The sequence below is a fragment of the Castor canadensis genome, chromosome 7 (genome assembly GCF_047511655.1).
Source record: "Castor canadensis chromosome 7, mCasCan1.hap1v2, whole genome shotgun sequence".
Taxonomy (NCBI): Eukaryota; Metazoa; Chordata; class Mammalia; order Rodentia; family Castoridae; genus Castor; species Castor canadensis.
Genome location: NC_133392.1, coordinates 29,118,138 through 29,126,471, shown reverse-complemented (window position 1 = coordinate 29,126,471; position 8,334 = coordinate 29,118,138). Strand labels below are relative to the sequence as shown.

At 43.4% G+C, this 8,334-nt stretch overlaps 1 long non-coding RNA gene and 2 pseudogenes across 2 annotated transcripts; 1 reads left to right on the top strand and 2 right to left on the bottom strand.

The window, feature by feature from the left end:
- Positions 1-232: 232 nt before the first annotated feature.
- LOC109698142 (protein SET-like) lies at positions 233-2,549 on the bottom strand (annotated as a pseudogene).
- On the top strand, positions 1,713-1,830 carry LOC141425061 (5S ribosomal RNA; annotated as a pseudogene).
- Positions 2,550-4,597: 2,048 nt separating the features above from the next.
- On the bottom strand, positions 4,598-6,889 carry LOC141424616 (uncharacterized). 2 transcript variants are annotated; one of them, XR_012449490.1, is made up of 3 exons: positions 6,458-6,889; positions 5,607-5,700; positions 4,598-4,733 (listed from the first exon to the last, which is right to left on the bottom strand). It is a non-coding gene; the product is annotated as an uncharacterized lncRNA (long non-coding RNA). The 2 variants fall into 2 exon arrangements; XR_012449491.1 differs by having other exon boundaries at positions 4,677-4,733; positions 5,630-5,700.
- Positions 6,890-8,334: the final 1,445 nt, after the last annotated feature.

Sequence of the window (8,334 nt, the reverse complement as noted above, 5' to 3'; positions counted from 1 at the left end):
AAGGGAGAAAGTTTCTTTTTCACCTCACAGCACAATAGTGGTATTGATTACAGTTTTTGTTGAGACAGGAAGGAATAAAAATGAATTTAGAACAAAAAGATGTGGAAAAGATGTGCTCAGTCACCCTCAAGAATAGGGTGACTGAGCACAAGAGGGAAGAAAAAGATTGCAACTTACTCCCAAGGAGTGGAGAAAAAAAAATTTACCGATGGTTAGAACCCAAAGGGTTCTATTAGTCATTTCCTTCATTCTCCTTTCCTTCTTCCCCTTCATTATCAACTTCATCTTCACCTTCATCCTCATTCCCTTCTTCATTAGTATCTCCAATCCTTCTTCATCATCTTCTTCTCCTCCTCCTCCCTCATCATCCATACCAGGAACCAAATAGTAAGGCAATGGATTTGGCCAAATATCATCTTTGATGACATCTCCTGATTCATCTGCATCTGCCTAGAATGATCAGTAAACCACTTAAAGAAGTTCTCTGGTTCTTCATGCTGCCTCTTCCTGCTGGCTTTATTCTGTTTGACCTGGGTGTTTCATTAAATCCTTTACAAATTTCCATTTGATTTCAGTGGTCTCTGAAGATGGATTACTATTCTCATTCAGATAAAATTCTCTGGAGAGAACTTTATTTTCAAAATAAGGATTTTCATAAAAATAAAAATCAGTTCTGCCGGGGTACCGGTGGCTCATGCCTCTAATCCTAGCTACTCAGGAGGCACAGATAAGGAGGACCATAGTTGGAAGCCAGCCCCAGCAAATAGTTCCAGAGACCTTATCTCAAAAAAAAACATCACAAAAAAGGGCTGGTGGAGTGGCTTAAGGTGTAGGCCCTGAGTTCAAACCCCAGTGCCACCAATAAAAATACATATATATATATATATATATTCTGTACCTTGACTTTGTATCTTCAAATTCTATCACTTTGACTCTGGTCAAATAATACAGCACTTCTTCATCTTCCTCCCCAAACATGGAGACAGTTGTGGGTGATTGACAAATGTGGTTACACCAAAATTTCAGATTTTAGCAATCAATTTTGACCTATTCTGGAAAAATAATTTGGTTGAGTTTGTTTTATGTCTGTTCTACTTTCAAAATCTCACTGGCTATTCATTAAGTTATTTCATTTTGTACTTTATCAGTATGTTCAATTTCTTCTTGTGATTTTTTTTTCTTTCTTTCTTCAGCAAGTATAGAGAGGTCAATGTATCCATAAGCCTTGAGGCAGCAGCCTACATAGGTTTCTACAGTTGACAGGAGAGAAGATTGGCTTTAGGGGCCATGCTGTAAATAAATTCCAAGAACTAGAATGGAGAGTCTCCTAGATCAGCCCTGAGTTCTAACCCTTTTTGGAGAGGAAGGTGTAGTCTAGGCTACATAATGAGAACTTGTCTCAAAAAAACAAAACTCAAAAATAAATAAAATAGAAAAATATATGAATACACATATCTTAAAAGATACCCAAATGACAACAAATAAGCACATGAAAAGATGATCAACATTAGTAGCAATCAGAAGGAAATACCAATCAGAATTACATAAGATACTACTCCATACCCACTAGGATGTCTGTAGTTTAAAAAATATATAACCAGTGTTGCTGAGGAGGTTGGAACCTTAATATATTGCTGATGGGAATGTAAAATGATACACCTGCTTTGGGTAACACACTGGCCATTCCTCAAAAGGTTAAATAACATACAGGAATCTAAGGCCATACCACCTTGAATGTTCTGATCTCGTCTGATCTCAGAAGCTAAGCAGGGTAGGGCCTGGTTAGTATTTGGATGAGAGACCATCTGGGAATACTAGGTGCTGTATCTTTTTAAACAAAAACATACAGGTACTGTATGACCCAGCAATTCTACTCCTAAGTATGTGCCCAACAGAACTCAAAACATACTGTCCACACAAAAACTTGAACATGAATATTAATACCTGCATTATGCAACAGCCCAAAGTAGTGATACCAATGTCCATCAACAGACGAATGAACAACAATGTGGTATATTCAGACAACAGAATAATATTCTGTCATAAATGAATGAAGTACTCATGCATGATAATAGTATTCTGAGGCCAAGAAGTCAGACACAAAAAGATCCTATACTGTATGATTCCACTTATATGAAATGTCCAGAATAGGCAAATCCAGAGTCAGAAAGCAGACTGGAAATTGCCAAAGATCGAAGGAGAGAATAGAGCATCACTGCTCTGTATTTACCTCAGTTAATTATTCCATCTTTGTGACAAAACACCTGATATAAATAACTTAAAGGAGGAAAGATTTAGTTTGGTTCACGGTTTCAGTCCATGGTTGCTTGGTCTCATTGCTGTGGGTTTTTGTTGACACAGAACATCATGGTAGAGAGTCTGTGGTAGAGCAGAGCTTGCTCATGATGGATGGGAAGGAAAAATGAGGGGGAAGGGCAGAGGACAAGGAATACCCTTCAAAGACACACACACAGTGACTTACTTCCTGCAACCAAGACCCACTTCCTAATACCCCATTTGGCTATAAACTCATCAATGGATGAATTCATTGATGAAGTTAGCACCCTCGCAATCCAATCACCTCTCAATAGAGCCACTAGCGAGGTGTCAAGCCTCTAATACATGTGTCTTTTGGGGGGACACTTCATATCCAAACCATAACATTCTGCACCTGGTCCCCAAAAGGCTCATATCCATTTCATAATGCAAAATGTATTCAGTCCATATCAAAGAGTCCCCAAAGTCTCAACAATTCCAACATTGCTCAAAAGTCCAGTTTCTTCTGAGACTTGAGGCAAACTGTTAGCTGTGACCTTCCCTATAAAAATTTTTTGACTTAAATACTTCTAACATATACTGACACAGTGTAAACATTCCCATCCCAAAAGAAAGGAACAGACAGCAAGAAAGGATTGGACCAAAGCAAGACCAAAGCCCAGCAGAGAAAACATGGTTGCTGTATCTCCATATCCAGCAACCATGGCAAAAGTGATGCATGATGTGCGATCCAAAGGGCTTTGACAGCCCACCCCTATGGCCTATCAGCTGAAGTCTACATGGCCTCTCTCCTAGGCTGGCTCTGCCCACTGCCTGCAGTCTTCCTTGGCAGATATTCCATGTGCCTGGCATCTCCAACTTCCTAGAGCTCCACTGTAACTTCAGCTTCAAATGTTGCCCTCTCAGCAGCTGCCTGAAGGAACTCAAACCCAACCACACACTGCCTGGCCTCCTGGGCCTTCCTCTGAAATATGAGTAGAAGCCTACATAACCCTGCAACTCTTGCCTGCAAAAAGCAGCATCATATAGGTAACCCCAAGATCTGCTGCCAGCTTAAGCAGTACCCAGGTCCCCTTGGACCAGGGCTATAGCAGTCTCTGAGTACCTGGATGTCTAAACACAGGGATACTCTCCTTTGCAGTCCTGTGCCAGCAGGGTACTCTGGAGCCCTCTTCTTAAAGCAAAGTCTTTCAAATGAGTTTACATCTTAACACCCTTGTGCCTGTGATGAGTGGGAGCTGGCCAGTTCCTGAGATGCCCTCAAGGCATCTCTCCTATCATCACCAATGCAAAGTACTTGGCTTCTTTTTAATGGTGTTGATCTCTTCATCAGCCATATATATTCCTATCCCCAGCTTTTCATATGCTACTTTTCTGGCTAAACTGCAAGTTTTTCAAATTCTTCTGGTCTGCTTTTTGCTCCAATTTCTCATCATAAGACCGGCTCAAAGTAGCCAGCAATTCTTATTTCACTACCTGAATGTTGTGCTGCCTTGAAACTTCCTTCAGCAGATCAATTAGTCCATTAGTCTCAGGGCATAGACAAAATGTACACAAATTCCTTGCCAGAATAGGCCTCTTATCCTATTCCCTAGAGTTCTCATTTCTATCTGAAACCTCATAAGCACAGTCTTTACTGTCCAAAGTAGCATCAACATGGTGGTATTCTGAGCTCATAGAAGAATCATCAACTAAGATACATTTACAGCATTCTAATCTTTTCTAGCATGCTTCTCTAAACATTTCTAAATTCCTCCCACAAACTAATTTCAAAGCTAAAGCACAAAGTCAGATACAGTTAATGTGATGACCCCACTTCTCCTCAGTACCAATTTTCTGTGTTTGTTAGGGTTCTCTAGAGGAACAGAACCAATAGGAAAACATACATTTTTATATATATATATATATATATATATATATATATATATATATATATATATACATATATTTAGAGAGAGAGAATCTGATAAGCTTTCACAGGAAGGCAGGCTTCATCCTTCCACTTTTGTTCCATCCAAGCCCCCAGCCTATTGGATGGTGCCATCCACATTCAAGTCAGTTCTTCCCCCTCAGTTGCTGTCCCACATGGCAATCATCTCTGGTCATGCCCTCGGAGACACGCCCAGAAGTGTGCTTTAGTAGACTCATATGTGTCTCAACCCAATCAAGTTAACAATCAAGATTAACTATCACTGTACTGTCTTGTAAGGAGCAATAAAAATGTTCAATAGTTGTGATGATGGCTGCATGAGTCTGAATATACAGAGTATGGCTAAAAATACACTTTAAAATGATGATTTTTCTGGTATATGAATTAGGTCTTTATTTTTAAAGTTATATGAGAAAAAATGCAATGTATTTTATTGTTTTTACCACAATTGGTAGTTCATCTCTGTATCATCTCATTGTATCAGCACCAGGTGCAGTTATTGCCCAGATTTCACTCATGAGTTTCCCTGGAAAGAAGCAGTAAGAGAGTGTTTAGTGGTGTTGCTGTGTGGCTATAGAACTATGGACTTACCTGCTGGCTATCCCAGATGTGAAGTACAGGACAAAGGAGCCATGCCAGAATCTCCCTTATACTCAAGTACTGGTCAGTGAAACCCAGTTATACTCAGAGGCAAAGCCTGCTGGTGTGGCCCTCCTCCCTGCTGGCAATAGCAGGGAGCTGAACCCATGCAGTCACACTACACAAGCTTTCTTTGTTCTGCAACTACCCAATTCACTGCACCCATTACTTATCTTAACATTCAACCACATCTGATTTTTAAACCCTACTCTCAAACCATATAAATATTTGATATTTCCTTTCCATATTGCCATCCATAGTCTGCCCTTCTCTAAAGTTCTGGGGTCCTCAAGGGCATTTTCCTCTTTTAGAAATGCTTCCCTGTACCAAAACAGTCAATACTGGATGAAATCTCATGTGTTTTAAGTTCTGTCTGTGATAGAAACTGGAAAATGTCACAGGAAGTGGGAGTACTATTTTATGAGCATAGTTAAATTTCTATGGCACAGACTAAGAGCTGATCTGTACACTGACTCTCGGGCAAATAAACATGTCAGGCAATAATCATTGGCTGCAGGGAGCTGAGAATCTACCCTGAAGTTACTAGAGGCAAAAAGAGTACCTCCCTCTCTCCCTCCTCCCACACAGATGGAATACTCAGGTCTCCTGACTGTCTCCCCAGGGTTCTACACCCAGGCCACAGAGCACTCACAAAGTGACAGTGCTCTGACAGTGTAGTCCAGGGTTCAATATCCATCACCAAAACAAAACAAACAAAAAACCAAAAAACAAAGGGACTCTATGTGCTATGTTGACTCACAGTGATTTAGGACAGATGCTGACCTTCTGAGAGGAACCAAGGGGGCCGTTTGCATTTAGTCATTTACCACAGAGCAGTGAGTAGCAGGGCCAGGCTGTAAAAGAATTTGAGAACAAGGAGAGGAAGTGAAGAAAATGAACTTGAAAGGCAGCCACAGGACCCAAGATGGTTCATGGCTCTATTCTTACTCCTTTCTTAGAGAATTCTGAAGGGCAGAATTGCTCCCTTTTATTTGATTTCAGACAGACACACACACACATAATGAATTTTGCAACATAAAAGTAATCATTATTAAATTGAGCAATTCTGTGGCATTTAGTACATTCACAATATTGTGCAACCACAAAATCCAGTTTCAAAACATTTTCATCACCCCCAAAAAGCTCCATTCCAATTCCACAATGAATACTCATGTTCTTCCAAACCACAAATTCACCTGGTTCCTTACCCCTTCCACCTCCACATAAATGTGCTTTTCCACCTCTAGGATTTGTCTACTTGCGATGGTTCACATAATTGGAACTGTACCATGTGTGACTTTATGGGGGGGTTCCTTCTCTAAGCATATTTTGGGCACTTATTCACACTGTAGCATAAATCATTTACTTTTTGCTCATTAATATCCCATTGTTTGTGTACACCCCAGGTGGTTTATCATTTCCTCTACTGTGTTTTCCACATTCTGGCAAGTGTGAACAGACAGCCATGCACCTCTGCGTCAAATACTTGACTTCACCTGCTTTCAATTCATCGGGAACATAACCAGGTCGGAGCTGTTGGTCACATGGTCAGTCTACCTTTCCCTTTTTGTGCGCTCACCAAGCGTTTCCACAGAGGCTGAGCCATTTTACCTTCCCGCCAGCAATGTCCCAGCGCCACCCTCCATTCTTCACGTGTGCACGTCCGTCCCTTTCCTCCCCCTCCTTCCAGGAGAGCCTGTCCCCACAGACACTTGTCCCCGGGCAGAGAGAGAAGCTGGCCTCTAGGGGCAGGACTCTCACAGCCACAGCCTCCAGCCTCGCCTTCTCCAGAACAGGGCAGTGTGAGCAGGAGCGGGAGGGCAGGCTGCCGCCTCCGTGGGGTCACTAGGGCACACCCACCGCGGCCATTCCTGCGACCCCATAAACCACCGCGCCGGCGCCCTCCAACACCTCGGTCCTCACCGGACCCCATTAAACTCCTACACAGCCACCCCAGGGACAGGAAGCAGCCCTGCTGGAGGCCTCGGGTGCCCACCAGGAGCTCGTGCCCAGCCCCCACCTCCTCCCGCCCCGCCAGGGCCCGCGGCGCGGACGCCAGCAACAGGAGAAGGCGGTCCGCTCCGCCCCTCCGCCGGGGTTACTGCCGGTCACACACCCGGCCACGGGGTTATTTTCGTTCATCGGCCCACAGCGCCTGACTCCACTCAGCCAATCAGCAGCCGCCTGGCTGTTGCGCTGGCGCCCGGTCCAATCAGGAGGCGCGGCCCCTGCAGCCTGGCAACGCGCGCCTCACGCTGCAGCCCTTTCCCCACGCCTGGGTGGCCCCTGCTTCACAGCTGCCTCGGAGGTGGGGAGACCTGGCTAAGCCTGGCATGCGGTGGGCAGGGCGCCTCTCTGTTCTCTTCTGCCGTGGTGCACACGCCCATCACGTAGGAGACAGAGCCAGCAGTCAGCAGAACGGAGACTGAGCCTTGGCGGGGGAGAGCGTGCGGGAAAGCAGAGAGAGAGAGAGAGAGTGTTCAGGAACGTTGACGCAGGAAGCCTGTGGGGTGGGTGCCCGCATGGAAAGTCTAGATTGCTTCTTAGGTGATAAAGGAGGAGGAGAGGTGTTCAAGCAGGGATGGAAAGTTGCAGAAAGGTACCATGTTGGCAAACACAGAGCAGAAGGGACCAGACTAGGGCTGGAAGATCAGATGGGGGCTTTGAGATATGGAACCTCCAAATCTGGGAGAGTGCTGGTGGGAATGGAAAGGAAGGGCACGTGTGACAGGGGTTTGTGAGCCGAATCATAAGGAAACATTCAGATGATCGGATCTGTAGGATAGGGAAGCAGAGGAGTGGAAGTTGATTGAGATTTTTAGCCTAATAGATTGCACAATAGAATCTATGGAAGTAGCAACTCTTAAGAGGTAGAAGACTGAGTTAGTAAAACATTGAATTTCAGAAAGATATGAAAAAAAATACATAAAAGGAGTGAAAAATGTGTGTGTATACTGATAGACATTTTAAATTGTGATGTAAAACTATTAATTGCCATCAAAAGATTCACAGCACCTTAAGGGAAATGTTCAGGCTAAAAAATAGTATCTATATTACTTTTGTTTTAAATTTTGCATATGTGACGTCAACAGATATGAAGGTAATTTTAGGATGAGAGACCGGTTCCATTTCTTAACTGAGGGGGTGGATACACAGCTGTTTACAGAGAGGAAAATGGTGGAAGTGTAATAAAGGGGGAGCTGTTGATAGTCCCCACATCATAAGATGGTTCTGGGGATTAAATGCCAGAAGGGAGCATAGTGCCTGGAATAGAACAAAGGCTCAATCTTTGGAAAAGGAAAGGTTAGCCAAGGATCACTGCATGGAGGAGAGGGACTGGGAGCAAAGCCTGGAAGGATGAGTATGGAGGACACATGACCCTCCAAAACAAAATCACACACAAATTAAAAAAAAAAAAAAAAAAACCTGTGGAGATCTAGACCAAAAAGAAGGTGAAAGAATCAGTACTTTAAGACTAAAAAAGGTTT